This window comes from Dermacentor variabilis, chromosome 7, assembly GCF_050947875.1.
Source record: "Dermacentor variabilis isolate Ectoservices chromosome 7, ASM5094787v1, whole genome shotgun sequence".
In the NCBI taxonomy this organism is placed as follows: Eukaryota; Metazoa; Arthropoda; class Arachnida; order Ixodida; family Ixodidae; genus Dermacentor; species Dermacentor variabilis.
In genome coordinates, this window is record NC_134574.1 from 46,724,736 (window position 1) to 46,741,486 (window position 16,751).

The following is a 16,751-nucleotide window of genomic DNA, read 5'->3' on the forward strand; positions in this document are numbered from 1 at the left end:
TGTCGAGAAAGAAAAGTGGCGTTTGAATGGCATCCACGAGAAAAGCACGATGACGCGGACGCAGAGCATTAAGCTCCATGCAGGCGTCAAGTTTGATGTCCTCCCACATCATCTTCGTGTTGGTGGGGAATTGGCGTTGCTGATTGCACCACGAAGAGCACCACAGTGTTTGAGGTGTCACACCGCGGGACATATACGACGCGACTGCCGTGACCCTCAATGTGCGTGGTGCCGTCGTTTTGGGCATGACGAGAGTTAGTGTGCGAAGACTTGTGCATGTATAACAGGACCAGTTGGAAAACCTGACGCTGCAGAGCTTGTCATGGACGAAGCCGACGCGGAAGAAGCTGCAGGAACGTCTAGTCAAGTGACTCAAAAGGAGATGCGACATGTAGACACGCCCTCGTATCCACAAGAAAATGAACAGCAAGGAGGCCATAGCCTTGTAGAAAAGCTCCGCGTGAGCGACGTGCCTGAAAAGACAAGTGTTGGCGCAGAATACAATGAACCTTCAAAGGAACCAACGAGTCAACGCACGGAAAGCATGGACCTCACGGTACAATCCACCGGAGGTGCAGTCGGGAAACGAGGACACGAAGTTACAACGGACGAGGCGGACATACAAGACGTCGCTGACGCTGTGGAACCACCAACGAAAACGGTGCTGACTCGACGCGCATCATTGAAGCCCAAGCCCAATATTCCACCAGACAGAAAAGTGGTGATGAAAACACCAGCGTAGCCGCGAGCTGTGATGCTCTGTGGTTCCTTAGGGACTATGCCAACGCACATCAAGTGTCGAACAAGGACAACGAGTGGAGCCTTTTGCTGCACAACCCAAGCCGAAGCTCGAGGAGTGCCGGCATCAGGAACAGGTTTGCTTCTGAGGAATAAGCTACGACCTTTCTGGTGTGCCTGTGCTCACGAGGTATGCACCATGGCGTACATGTAATTCGAATGTATGGCGAGAACTCTCAGCACAGCACTAAGAAATGCGACTATCAGTTTTCGAGGCCTGAATGCTACAAAGAAACAATACCAGCTCAATCGCCTTTTCTTGGAGAACGACTTGGACGTAGTAGCAGTGATGAGGCCAAAATAGATAGCGAGGAACAAAATGACCGCATGGTAGTGCCTTTCCGAGAAAGGTACAATGTTTGTTTCTCACGCTTTCGGCACGTCAAGAGGATGTGCCACTTTCATCAGAAACAATTCAGGAATAGTTGTTGAGAATGTGCTTGTGTGCCAAAGTGGTAGATTTGTTATAATGGATTTTCTTATGTGCGTAAAGCGCCAAGCAATCAATTATGCGTGGCGAATAATCTGCCTATAAGCGCTGAACGCGGAAAATGAACGACACGTGTTTTTTGAACGGCTCGAGCAGTGCCTGATATGTGAAAGAAAAATCATTATGTTCGGCGATTTTAATTGTGTTTGCTTAGCAGCTCATCGACTTAAAAATGTCCCATTGAGGGACAAGAGTGCCTCACGCTTGATTTCAATGGTGCAAGAGCATAATCTAGACGATATAGGAAACATATTATCTAATGGCACCCAGTCAGTGTTTACATACCACCACCGTGCTAGCCACGCGAGACTGGATAGGGCATACGTTTCGCTGCAGTTGGTAGCAGCGTACCATAGTTATGCCGTTAAAGATGTGTCATTCAGTGACCATTGTTTGGTGTCAGTCACACTTGGGACGCATTAAGAGGGCTCACACTTTAAGTGGATAATGTGGCTATTTAATGACAAGCTGCTGCATGACGAATCATTTGGAGAGTGCGTAACGGAAAAGCTTCAACAGCAATTTGCGAGAAATGATGACGTGATAGAACGGTGGGAGCCTTTTAAAGAAGAAATAATATTTGTGCAATAGAAAAGGTGAGTGTAATGAAATACGAAGGAAGAAAAACGGAGAAACAAATACAACGAGAATTGGACTTTATGTACAGAGTGGAATCTGATAGGCCTGGTACGCTCACAAAGCAGATCAATGAACTTAAAAGTCAACTGGAGCTAATTGATGAAGATAGGTACATAGGAGCGATTGTCCGAGCAACAGCCGGAAAGACATGGCTCGGCGAAACGCCCACAAATCGAGGCTATGCAGGCAAAAAGGCTTATGCTAGGCAAAAAGTAATTCGGAAACTAAATTATATTGCTACGGAACACTATTTGCGATCACGCAGAGGCGAACAGTGTCAAATAGACGACGACGATTAGAGGCTATCGCGGACTGCTGCCTCTTGGCCAAGTGCGGCGTATTTTCTAGTAAATATACTTGCCTATAGCTTTTCGTCTGTCTTCCTACGTGACGTATCTGGTGGAAGTGGACGTTCCCTGCACCTCGTCACGGAGCTTCGCAGTGGGCGCTATGTCGAGACTTCCTTCATGGCTCCCGGCGACGACAACTCGACTCCGCATCCAGGCTCCGACAGCTGCTGCAACTTCGACGACCTACATCACTCTCCCCGCTCCCCGTCACCTTGGCGTATTTTCGGGCAAAGTTGACGAAGACGTCGATGACTGGATCAGCCTGTACGAACACGTCAGCCGCAAAAACCAGTGGGACCCACTATCATGCTTGTCAACGTAGTGTTTTACCTCGGTCGCACACCTCGAGTTTGGTTTCTCATGCACAAAGATGAGCTCACCAGTTGGGATTCGCTTAAGCAAAAGCTCCGAGACTTGTTCGGCAACACCTACTGTCACCAACTTGCAGCGCAGAAGGCGCTTTCCGGCCGTATGAAGACGTCAACAGAGCCCAATGTCACGTACATTCAGGACGTCTTGGCTCTGTGCCGCAAAGTTGACGCACACATGACTGAGTCAGACAAGGTTTCCCACATCCTCAAAGGCATTCCCGATGACGTCTTCAACTTGCTCGTTTTCAACGACGTGGCGAAGGTGAATGCAGTTACGAAACAGTGCCACCGCCTGGAACTCGTTCAAAGCCGACGTATTGACCAGCAGTTGGCCGTCTGCCCAACACCCCAGCGACATCTCCCTGTGCCGACGCTCCTCCTCCCAACAACACTGGCGATGTTACCAGGATCGTCCGGCGTGAGATCGAAGCCGTCTATCCGGGTGCGTTCGACTGCAGCCCCACCAACGCACATGCAGAAACGGTTTCCCTGATCCAGGCAGTTGTTCAAAAACATGGGTCTTCACACCCATGTCACACCCATCCAGGAGTTCGAAAACATGGGTCTTCACACCATCTGCTTGGCCCATAGCCCTGATACCCACCCGGCTTCATCGATTCCGCCCCGTTGCGCATCATCTTACCCACCACGTTTCCGCAACCCGTCTGAATGGCACACTGCTGACGACAAGCCCATTTTTTTTCACTGCCGACGAATCGGGCCCATTTCTCGGCACTGTCGCAGTCGCGGGAGCTCGCCGAGCCGGTCTACTTATACTGCCTACTCTTGACCCCCAGGTGGCCCTTCTCGTCCCTGTGCCGCACGCTGCGATCATGCCGACACTGATTCTTCTGTGCCGAACCTCCCCTATTGTCGGTCGCATTCGCCTCAACTACGACAATCTCACTGTCCCCAACCCGGTCACCCCTATTCGCCGACTCCCTTCGGACGCCGCTACCAGCCAGGAAACTAGACGATGCAGTGCCTCCAGGTGACGCTGCATTGCACCCTACGCCGCCAAATCCTCTACTGACGTTGCCCACTCTGCTGAACCTTCTTGACGTGCAAGTCGATGGTGTTTCTGTGCCTGCTCTTATAGACACTGGGGCGCATTTGTCGGTAATGAGCGCTGACCTTCGTAACCCGCTCAAGAAAGTAATCACTCCCGCCACGAAGCCTATTGTCCGTGTCGCCGACGGCGGAACAGCCCCAATAATTGGTAAGTGTGCCGCCCGCCTCTCTTCGCCGATCGCTTCACTATCGTGCTATTCACAGTCATTGCCCACTGTTCCCGCGACAGGAAGTCTAAGCTGAGGGGCTTTGACTTCCTCTCCGCACATTCTGCTCTCATCGATTATTCCGCCAGTACTCTCCACCTTGACCTGCCTGTTCTGGATCCCGCTGAACCACACCCCAGTCGCCACAGTTCCGTCGTCTTCGTTCGATTGCCACCTTCGGCACTGTCTTACCTTGACTTAGTGTCATCCCCACCAGTCTCCGATGGTCACTACATCGCGGCTCGTATGCAAGACGTCCTCCATAAACACGGGATCACAGCACCTCATACAGTTTTATCTATTACGGCGAATTGCGTCTGCCTGTCAGTGGTCAATTTTGGCTTGAAGACACAAGTGCTGCCCCGCGGGACGTCTCTGGCTCAGCTTTTCTCATTCGATGATCACTCAGTACCATCTATTGCAGTAGAGGAGAATTCAGCCGATCCTCCTCTACCATCGCAGTCGGCAACTTGTACCACCGCCGACTTGCAGAAATGATTGCACCCGACATGCCGTCCGAGCAGGCTCGTGAACTCTACGCTGTTGTTTTCCTGCCACGAGATTTTTTACTTTACAGTTGTTCTTTGGCTCAAACTACAGCTGTTAAACATCGCATTAATACCGGCGATGCCCCTCCTTTTCATGGCCGCCCGTATCGAGTGTCACCGGCTGATCGTCAAGTTATTGATGCCGGAGTTCACAGAATGCTTGCCAACAACATTATTGAACCGTCATGTAGTCCATGGGCGTAACCTGTTGTACTGGTCGAAAAGAAGAATGGCTCATGCTCTTTTGCATGGATTATCGGCACCTTAACAGGGTTACCAAAAAGGACGTGTATCCCCTACCTCGGTTTGATCACGCCCTTGACTGCCTCCACGGTGCTCGCTATTTCTCCTCTATTGACTTTTGCTTCGGCTACTGGCAGATTGCCGCGGATGATCACGACCGCGAGAAGACTGCTTTCGTAACACCCATGATCCTTTATCAATTCAAAGTAATGCCATTCGGCCTATGTAGCGCTCCTGCCACTTTTGAACGCATGACGGACTCCCTTCTTCACGGTTTCAATTGGTCCTCGTGCCTGTGCTACTTGGACGCCGTTATAGGATTCTTCCGAACGTTTGCTACGCACCTCGAGCAACTCTCAGCAGTCCTGGACGTTTTTCGTCGAGTTGGTCTGCAGCTCAACGCATCGAAGTGCCAACTCGGCTGTCGCCAGATTACCGTCCTTGGACATCTCGTTGACGCGAATGGAGTGCAACCGTACCCAGGCAAGATCCATGCTGTTATGCACTTCGCCGTTTCGCAGGGTGTCATGGATGTGCGCAGCTTCCTCGGCCTTTGTTCGTACTTCCACCGTTTCGTGAAAACTTTCGCCGCCATAGCACGACTACTAACCGAGCTTTAACCGATAACGAGGCCTCTGCATTCTCGCATCTAATCAACCTTCTCACAACGCCTCGCCTTCTGGCCCATTTTTTGGCCCTTTTCGGTTGTCGCAGACCATCACGCGCTTTGCTGGTTATGCTCACTAAAATATCTTAGAGGAAGACTTGGTCGTTGGGCCTTACGCCTCCAGGAATATTCGTATTCTGTCATCTGCAAATCTGACCGACTACACAAGGACGCTAACTGCCTGTCTCGCTACCCGGTCGACAAGCCTGCCGACGCCGACAGTAGTACTGCCAGCGGCATTTTCTCTGTGTCTGCGTTCGCTAACGTCGCCGATGGCAGTACCAAGACCTATCGCTGCGAGCACTCATCGCGCGTCTGCGCTCTACACTTACCGACGCATTCGTTGCCGACATGTCCTCCAGGACAGCATTCTCTACCAAAGGAACTTCCTCCCTGAGGGCGCTGATGTTTTTGTCGTGCCAAAACATCTACGACAGACTGTGCTCATTGAGATGCATGACGCACCCACTGCAGGAAATATTGGGGCAACCAGCACGTACGACTGCGTCCGCCGCCGCTTGTATTGGCCTGGTCTCGCTCGCTCCGTCCGACGCTATGTTGCTGCCTGTGATCGCTGCCAGCGTCGGAAAATACCTCAGGTGCTACCTGCTGGTCATCTCCTGCCGATCACCGTCCCTGTGGAACCGTTCTTTCGTGTTGGATTAGACCTCCTTGGTTCCTTTCCCACGTCATCCTCTGGGAATGAATGGGTAGCCGTCACAAATGATTACGTCACCCGATACGCTATGATGCGGACTCTCCCTACCAGGTGCGCCACTGATGTCGCGGACTTTCTCTCGCGTGACATTATCGTGCACCGTGGCAGCCCGAGACAGCTGCTTACTGACCGTGATCGTAACTTCCACTCAAAAGTTGTTGCCAACATTGTGCGTTCCTGCTCCATTCGACACAAGCTGACTACCTCATATCATCCTCAAACCAATGGCCTGACAGAGCGGTTAAGCCGTGCTTTTACCGATATGCTGTCCACGTACATTTCCAAGCACCACGACGACTGTTACATTGGGCTTCCTTAAGTCACATTTGGGTACAATGCTTCCCGGCACGACACCGCCGGATTTTCTCCATTTTACGTACTCTACGGTCGCGAACCGACCTTGCCCCTATACACGGCACTTCCTTCTGCTGCGATCTCAACAAGTGAGTATGCGCGCGACGCCATCGCCCTAGCCGACCATGCACGCAAGCTTGCCCGTGCTCGACTGACGGCCTCACAAACCACTAAGCAGTGTCAGTACAACGTCCGCCATCGTGACGTACAGTTTTCGCCTGGTGCGTTCGTGCTCCTGTGGTCGCCCTCTCGTCAAGTCGGACTTTTATAGAAGCTCCATTCGCGATACAGAGGGCCCTACTGCATGCGGCGCCAGATGACGCCTGTAACGTACGAAATTGCTACTGTGAGTTCAACCTCGTCCTCTCCTCAGGCACCTAGTGATGTCGTGCACGCCAGTAGGCTCAAGGCCTAGTACACTGCTTCTGAGCCCGGCCTTTAGTCGCTCCTGGACGGCGCTTTTGCCGCCGAGGGTAGTGCTACGGAACAGTATTTGCGATCATGAAGAGGCGAACGACGATTAGAGGATAGCGCGGACTGTTGCCTCTTGGTTAAGTGCGGCGTATTTTTTTTGTAAATATACTTGTATATAGCTTTTCGTCTGCGTCTTCCTATATAACAATATGGATGAAGTCACTGACAAACAAGCAAAAATAGAGGGAGCGTTTTTAGAACACTATAGCGAATTATTTCGAAGAATTTGCCATGTCCCGGAAGAGTTCGAACGAGAGTTCCTGGTCAACATGACAAAACTAGATGATGTTGACCGCGAATGTCTTGAAGAACCGATCAGCCAGATAGTAGTTGAAGAGGCCATTGATTATTTAGCTCGAGGGAAGTCTCCTGGATTTGTCTGGTTGGGAGCGGCCTTCTATAAGGCTTTCAGAAAATATGTGTGCCTAATTTTGCATCAGGTAATTGCTGAAGCGTGTAAACGAAGATATGCACCCCCGTCCTTTGGCCGGTCGCATATAGTACTCATTTCCAAAACGGAAGGACCGGGGAAATTGCTGTCAGTAGGGTCTTACGGCGAATAGAGTTGACTAATGTAGATTATAAAATATTTACGAAAATCTTGGCAAAGAGGTTACAGCGAGTTATAACACGAATCGTAGGACCGCCTCAGACATGCAGATTTAAAGGTAGATCAATCTACACAAGTATTCACGTTGCACGAACCATTCTAGAATGTTGCGATGCGTGGTGCGAGCATGTAGCAATGCTACAGCTTGGCCTACAAAAAGTGTTTAATCGTGTGTCACACAAGATCCTTTTCTCAGTTCTTGAGTATGTAAATAATGGTTCGGTGCTTTCATGTGGAGTTAGGATGGGTTATGCTAAGTGTACCGCCAATCTGATAATAAATAAGTAGGTAGCTAAGAGCTTTCACGTACAATCAAGCGTACGCCAAGGGTGCCTTTTAGTCTATTATTATTTGCGTTTTACCTTGAGCCATTCTGCAGAAAACTTATTGATAACAATAGTATTATACGTTCTTGTGTACAGTCAGCGGAATTGAAACTTCTAACATATGCGGATCATATTACTTTGTTCTGTAGCGATAAGGAAAGTGTCGAGACCGCAGTAAGGGACGCTTTATCGTTTTGTAAAGCGATGGGTAGTGTCATAAACATTGATAATGGTCTGATAATATGGCACGGAACGTGGGAGAATACCCCCCCTTTTTTGTGAATGTGAAGTGGTTCGTTGCGCCGACAAATTTTCTTGGGGTGCCGCTTGAGCACTACGAAGAGACTGCGGAATTCTTGGAAGACGAAAGAAACAAAGTGCAAGAAAAAAAGTTTAATGGGCTGGCCGTAGTCTTTCAATGTTTGTCCGCTCGACGGTCTGCAACCTGTTCACCCTTGCAAAATTATGCTGTGTATTACACGCATTGTCCATGACTAGATTGCCCGCGCGACGTTTGCATAGGGTACTATTACATAGGGTACGTATGGGGGTCAAAGTGGGAGCGAACCAGTCGAACTAATTTATATGGATTCTTCAAAACAGGAGCGCTTGGACGAGCGCATCTGTTCTTGAAACAGATAGTGTTTCGTCTTGTGTTTCTTAGAGACCAAAAAGACCCTTCCCTGATTAATGTGATTCACCTGAGACTACGTTTTGCCCTTCCTGAATTCATTATATATAGTCGTGTGGCAAAGAGTGTCCCTCTGAGCGGGTTTGGACATTTCGGTTTCTGAAGGTAGGCTTTTCGATGGAATACCTCAGTCGCGTACCTAAAAAACGTCTCTATAAAGATTTATTGATGTAGTACTGCCAGTGCCGCCGCTGTACAGATCGATAGATCTTCAGTATAGCTACTGAAAGGAATGTGCTGAAAAGGGTAAAACGTATGCCTGTCAGGCCATGGGCAAAGTCTTTCTTTTTTTCAACTACATTCCAGTACACTACCACCAAAACCGCGGCTTCAGGAAAAAAGTTATTTTTTTTCCCTGTTCTGTAGACTGTTTACTATGCCATAAGCGAGAAACAATTGAACACATATTCATAGACTGCTGGGACGCCTTGTTTCACTGAGATGTCCTGCAGCGAACTATAGAGAAAGACTTCCCGATAACACCCTATGACATCCGTTTTCTCCCAACGGAAAACGAAGGAGCAGTGTCTTACGACATGTTTATGCTATTAACGTTGCACAGCCTGTGGCGCAGGTGCATGGTTGTTAGAGATGCGCATGTACATGCTCGAAGTACTTATGAGTATTTTGTTGAAAGTGTCTGTAAATAAAAGAAGTCTAAGATACACACAATGAAAAACCATAATGGATTGGATTATTAAACTAGCTTGTTAAACTTGGGCGTTTTTAAAGCCACGTGCACATGAAAGACTGGTAGGCACATTTATGGCTTGTAAAGTGTGTAAATATTGTATGTACCCTAAAAATGGTAATAAGGAAAACAACATAAGCTGTGGCAGGTGGACAGGGGCTCTGTGCACGCCCGGCCGCTGCGGTTTGACGTGGACCACGACGAAGGCGTTAGCAGCATGCACAGATCATCACCGTGTCTGCAGTGCAGCCGCCACCTATCCCAACAAGCTGTCGACGGCATGTGACAGGGCGCCAGACGTCCACTGACGCAAGAACGTCAGGGCAGATTAAACACATACGTCAGGAGTTGAAACCCCACAGATGCATCATTTTTTTAATTTTTTCTTCACTTTTTTGCGGTTCACCTTCTGTTTTTATCCCATTTATTTCTTTGCAATAGAATGTGTGCTCACGCGATCCCTGGCGCCAACCTTACAGCCGCCGGATATTTTGATAACATGAACGTACCCAGGATAATTAAGACAGCAACGCACAGGGCTATTCTTACAGAAAGGATTAGACTAATTAGTGACAACCAACCAGACTTCGTACGCAGTGCGCTGGCAGCTAGAGAGCGCAATGTTTGGCAGCGAACCTGAACCACACCGTTTGCGTGCCAGCTGTCTCGGCTGGACTAGGGCTCTGTGCACAACCGTCCGCTGCGGCTCGACGTGTACCGCGACGAAGGTGTTAGGGCCGATTTACGCTCTAAACGCCCATTGCCGCACGCCGCACCGCACGCAGGCGGTTCGTGAAAGGTGGGCGGTCGTTGCGATCGCTCACAACATTGAATTTACGCTGAAATCGCATAATGCGGTGCGGTTCGCATGCACCCTCAGGTTGTCCAGATAAGTACCCAGCAACTGGCAACATGCATCAGCGAGTTGGCAGCCTCGTGTGTTGGCGACCAAGAAAGTTCGCGCTGTACCAGGATTTTCTTATTGCGTTTGCTCTCTTATTAGTTAATTTTTTATTAGCTAGCTCGAGCGGTTCGCATGCGCCGGCATCCGCACTTCGGTTTGTGGAGGTGACATCCGTTGTAAGCTGGAAAGCGTTCGGCAGTGCGCAGAGCTACGCTGTTCGAAGTCGGCAACTATCGCCAACTGCAGACGCCACTGGCATATTTTTGTCGATGTAGGTTGAAACTTTCGCGTCATGGGGAAAACGCGACTCTTGCACTTTCACATTCTGTGCTTCATGTGTGGCGTTGACGTGCTGGCCCACCTTTGGAACATTGTGAAGTCGTCCTACCTGTGCCGCTTTTTTGTTTACTGCTACCGCATAATGTTGCGACAACATACGTCACTGTGTGCTCGGTTGTGTACGGCGCGGTGGCGCACTTTTTGTAGCTGGTTTCAAGACACTAGCAAGTCCAAGACACTAGCTGTGCTAGTGTCTTGGACAAGCGACGCACCACCGCTCCTTGTCTGGACGAAACACCAGCGCGGAAGAAACGGGAAGCGACCCCATTCTGATTCGAGTTCTCAGAATCCTCCGTCGCCCTCAGCGTCTCTACTACTGGGGAGGGACCGAGAGTTTGCCCCCTCGAACACAGGCAACTCTCGCTTGCGTCTTTTGTAGAAAATCAACGGTCTCTTTTCTGCCACCAACTGATGCGCACTCCTTTCACGGATAGGGCCAGACCGTACGTAACACTGGCGATGAGGCAGGAGTTGCGAAACGGACAAGTTTTCGAAGATTAGGCCATGGCGACAGGACGAATGCACGGCTCTGTCGAGGCTTTCTTGGGTAAATCATGGGAATCGGGGATCCAGCACCTCGACTTTTACTTCGTGGTGAGCGACGTCAGCGACGAATCGCCGACGCGGGCACTACTCACGCTTTCTGGAGCCTACACCTTCGAACACTGGGTGCAGGCTGATAACACCGAAGCTCTAGCGAGAAGTCAACTTCTCAGATTTAGTGACACTTCTCAGGCGGTACTTCGACACCAGGACATCCGATCTTTACATCCTATACGTGCTTCAATGACCCGACCCACGGCCAGACGAGTTGATCAGCCGCTAAGCTGCGGCCCTCACAACACTCACAGCTGACTGCAACTTTGGAGCCTGGCCTTCGTCTAGAATATCGACGACGTCACCTGACACCCAAACGACCGCTTCAGCAGCGCACCCAACTATGCTGCCCCAAATGTGATGCTCCGAGACAGGTTCGGCCGTGGCATCTGCGACGAGCATCTTCCCAAGTGACTGTTCACAGAAAAAGGCCTGACATTTCAACATGCTCTGCACTTAGACCTGACAGCGGAAAGTGCGTCAAGGCATCAGTGCGGAATCAAGGGAGTGGCAAACTCAGGGGAAATTAGAAGGCCGGTGCAAATCATGACAGGAGGTAAGCATACGTCAGCACGACATTGCTATCGATGCGACGGCTTGCACCACCCTGAAACATGCAAAGTCAAGACAGCCCAGTCCCGTTTCTGCTCCAAGAAATGTCACATTGAGGGCGCTTGAATCTCATAGAAAAAAGAAATACACTGAACCACGCTCCGACTACAAGCAGCAACGGGCACGGAGTGTCAACCCACTACCTCTCAGTGAGTCCTGCTGCAAGCTGCACACAGTGAGTGTACGTACACACTGCGCCAAGTTACTCGTCGACTTGAGAATGGAGGGAAAGCCAGTCCAGTTTGAAGTGAACACGCATGCGGCATGCACCCTGATAAGCGACGACACGGATAACAGAATGTGGAAGAAAAACATTGTGTAGATTTCATGCGATCCGCTCGATTTGCGCGCATGGTGAGGTGTAGAATTGCACGTCCTGGGCTCCGCACAAGTTCGTGTGAGGTTGAGATCAAAGGACTATCTGCTGCCGTTGTTGGTTATGAAGGGCACCGGGTGCATCCTCCTAGGAAGAGATTGGTTTTGTAACTTCACGCTCAGGTGAAAGGGGTCAACCACGTTGGAGAGCCAGCACTAGAAATTACAGGGGTCCTGGGATGACATGCAGATGTCTTCAAGGAAGACATTGGAAGCTATACAGGTCATTTAGTTCACCTGGAACTCGAAGACGGTGTGACAACAAAGTTTTGCAAGGCTCGTCCGATTTCAGGGGCACTCCACACGCCTATGGAACATAAGCTTGATCGTCTACAGCGCCAAGGCATCCTAAAACCAACGCAGCATCCCAAATGGGCAACCCCATTGGTACTCGTTCGGCAGACCGACGGTACACTCAGTGTCTGTGGCGACTACATGAGTACAGTTAATGCAGCAGCGAAGAAGGCATGGTATCCATTCCCAGCTGCAGATGAAGTGTTCAGAAACCTACAAGGTGGAACTCACTTCTTAATGTTGGATCTTTATCAAGCATATCAACAACTGAAAGTTGACGAAGAAACAGTAGGACTGCTGCTCACAGTGAACACCACAAAACGACTATTTATCGCGGAATGCCGCCCGTCCAGAAATTCCGCTGCACCAGCTGTCTTGCAGTGGATGAGGGAGAAAGAGATACCTGGAATCCCAGGGGTGAGTGTTCACCTTGACATCATTGTCAATGGAAATAGTGCAAATGAGCACGCACGTGGTCTGAATGAGGTTCTGTCGAGCCTAAATGAGAAAGGCTTACGCCTCAAGAGAAAAGTGCAGGTTCGGAATTACGTCAGTTGAGTTTCTGGGACATTGAATTGACGCCAATGGCTTTGGCAACACCGAGAAAAAGGTTGAGGCTATACTTCAAGCACCCAAAACATGTCAAAAGATATCCCTAAGGGGTTTTCTGCGCCTTCTTTCATTTGACGACTGCTATCCGGAGAACACAGCGATGGTCGTTGTGGAATTGTACAGGCTCCAAGATAAAAACGCGCCTGGAAGTGGAAGAGCAAGCATCAAGCCGATTTCGAGGCACTTAAAGACATAATCCGAGCATCTACACTGATCGCTCAATACGACGGGACGAAGCTCCCTGGTTTGTCCCTGTACATCTCAACGTACGGCGTTGATGCCGTACTCACACGGAAAGATGCTATTTGCCGAGAGGCGCCCATTTCATTCGGTTCATAAACTCTGGGAAGTGCCGAAACGAACTACTTCAGGCTCAACAGAGAAAGTGTAGCAGCAATGTACGGCATCATTCACTTTCATAAGTACATAGCTGGCCGGCATGTGACCATAATATCAGATCGCCAGCATTGATTGGAATCGTGAGTGAAACATAGCAAGTACCCTGGATCTCATTTTGGTGCTATACTGCACCAAAATGCGGACACTCTAAGCTGACTTCCAATACCGGCATAAGTTGATGAGCCTTATCTCCCGGTAGACGCGTTCATGTTGGCTACTATGCCCAGCTTCGAGCTTTCACCGCGTAAACTAGAACGTATGACTCGAGAGGACTCAGTTTTGTCCGAAGTGATGGAAGCTGTCTCCAACGGTGAAGTTCATAAACTGCCAAAAGAACAGTTTTCATCGTGCCGGAAACTGGAGACTGAGCTTTCAGTGTAGGAAGGGTGCTTTGTTAGAGGGTCCAGGATAGTAACTCCAACCAAGACGAGAAATTACCTTCCTAAACTAATATTACCTAATAATTAGGCACCTTATTATTACCTAATATTTACTTAATAATTACTTTCCTAATATAAGTACTTAGGTGTCACCCTAACAAGCAACTTAACTTGGTCACCCCGCATTCCTGATATGTGCACATCTGCACTACGTAAGTTATGGTTCCTTAAAAGAAAGCTGAAATGTGCACCATCGCAAACAAAGCTTTTAGCCTATAATGCATGTGTTCGTTATAAGCTTGAGTATGCTTTTATCATTTGGGATCCTTATTTAAAGAAAGATATCATGCAACTTGAATGTATTAACAGAAAGGCTGTTACGTTTATATTTGGCAAATATCTTAGACTTGATTCCCCATCCAACTTAATGCAATGAAACTGTATTTCTACTCTATAAGCCAGCAGAAAGTTCAGTCGCCTTTCATTTCTTTATAATTGTATGTTTGGTAACATAAAAATATATCTGCCTTACAGTATAAAACCCCTAACAACACTACGCACACGCAATGGCCATGAATTTGCACTAACGCCAATCTTTGCCCGATTAAAATATTTCAAACTAAGTTATTTTCCTAGAACTGTGGAAGATATGAATTCATTGCCGTCTGATATTTTTGGTTCCAATAATTTTCTCGCTGAGTTGGAGTGTCACTTTCTTAAACTTTCTTTTTCCTTTTTGATGTCTCTTGTATTGTACATTCATGTTGGATGTAACCCACACCTGCTTGGGCCACCACATTGGCCTGCAGTATTTGAAATAAATAAATAAATAAATAAATAAATAAGCCCGCACCTGCAAACCACCACATAATTGCAGCCACGAAGGCATGCGAACGAAGGTACTTTTGGTGACCAGGCATTGACGCAGATATCGAACGGCTCACTAGAAACTGCGCAACTTGTCGTCAACATCAAAGGGCACTAGCCGGGGCACCAGTGCCCAAATGGGAACGCACAAGAACGCCTTGAGACACAGTTCACGCAGAGTTTGTTGGTCCCATAGAATCCAGAATGCCGTCTAATTGTTGTGTATGAATACAGCAAATGGTTGGAAGGGTGCTCAATGCGTAATACACAGTCTGCCACATTGATTGAGGAACTCCGGAACCTTTTCGCAGCTTTTGCACTCCCCAAAAAGTTTGTGACTGATAATGGATCATCCTTCGTTTCAGTAGAAGTTGAGAGCTTCTAAAGAAGAATGGGGTGATCCATGTAACAAGCGCACCGTATAATCCTTCAACGAATGGCCAAGCAGAAAGGACGGTTTTTGAAACAAAAGGAGCATTAGCTGAAAACAAAGAGGGAACATTAGCGTGTAGGCTGGCCCAGTTTTTGCTAAAGCAACACACCACATCTGCACATCAACGGACGAAATGCCAGCTTCACTTGTGTTCGGGCGTGAGCTGGATACAGCTCTCACGTACATTGAGCCCCAAGCAAAAGCGAACAAAATCAATGCCGACTGCAACAGGGACACAAAGTTGAGAGTACTCGCTGTCGGACAAGCAGCTTTCTTCAGAATCTTTCGAGGGAATCCGATCTGGACGGAGGGAACAGTTTTCGAAAAACTAGACCACACATCGTGGCTCAATAAAGACCCTAACAGGCTAATGCGATGACAATGTGACCACATCAAGCCCGGTGTTTTGAGACACCCCAGAAAAGATTCGGCGACCCCGGATAAGGGCTGTACGCTAACCACGAGCAGTGCCCCACTCCCATTTATGCTAGGGATAAAAGCAGATAACTCCACGTCATCAGACGCCACTCTCACAGGAACGCTAGAGCCTTCGCAATCTTCGGTAACCAAACCAGAGATGGGCACAGCCCCTGAGACTGTGCCAAACACGATTGGAGAGTCATGCCCGTAGCGGGAACGACGCCCTCCGGATAACTACGGCGACTCCATCTGAGAAGGGAGGAAAGTGTTGTGTACAAGCGATGCACCACCGCTCCTGGCTGGAGAAAGCACCAGTACTGACGAAATAGGATGCGACCGCACCCCGAGTCGAGCTCTAAGAATCCTCCATCACCCCCAGCGTCTCGGCCACTGGACAAGGCGAGAGTTTGCCCCCTCGAACACATGCGGCTCTTGCCTGCGTCTTTTGCACAAAATAAACTCGGTCTGTTTTCTGCCACCAATCAATGCGCATTCCTTTCACTAATAGGGCCAGACCCTGTACGTAACAGCTTGCAAGAACGCGTATACGCGAACACACAGGTGTATCTAAAACAACGAGCAAGGTATCTGTCGCAGCAACGTCGTAGCACGCTGAAGCGCCGCAGCGTTATCTATTAACATGCTCCTATACAGATGGTTCGCTTATCACTGAATACAGCTGTGTTGAATGATAAGCCTCTTCATCACAGAGCACGTATGTGAATCATCAACAATGGCTTGTTTATTTAGTTCCACTTGCCTGCTGACGTTTCTTTATTAGCTGTCAAGTTAATAGTGAACCTACAATTGACAACATAAGGTAATGTGGCTTCGCACTTCGGAACAATGATGTAACACCGCATGAACCTACAGGAGCGCTGTGCGACAGACACAGAGCTAGTATTTATTCATTCAATGTTACGTTATTCTATCAAAGTGCACTGCCATATTAAGGCATGATTAACCAACTAGCCCACCAGTACGTCCTAGGCAATTGATTACAATTATGACAGACATAAAAGTGATATGTACATATCATAGTTACTTCTTCAGGCAGAGATGCTTGTCAGATATGTTTTCTAGAGAAGAATGTTCGCATGAAAAGAAATATTATCTCATATTGCTGGAAATTTCTTTTTATTTCAGCATTCCAATATAACCTGTACGGCCATGATTCTGCACGACTAACAATCACAGAAGCTTCGATGCTGTCCTGTCGCCCTTTTGCGTTATCGTTATTCAGGACGCTGGAAAAGAAGAATTGGAGATATA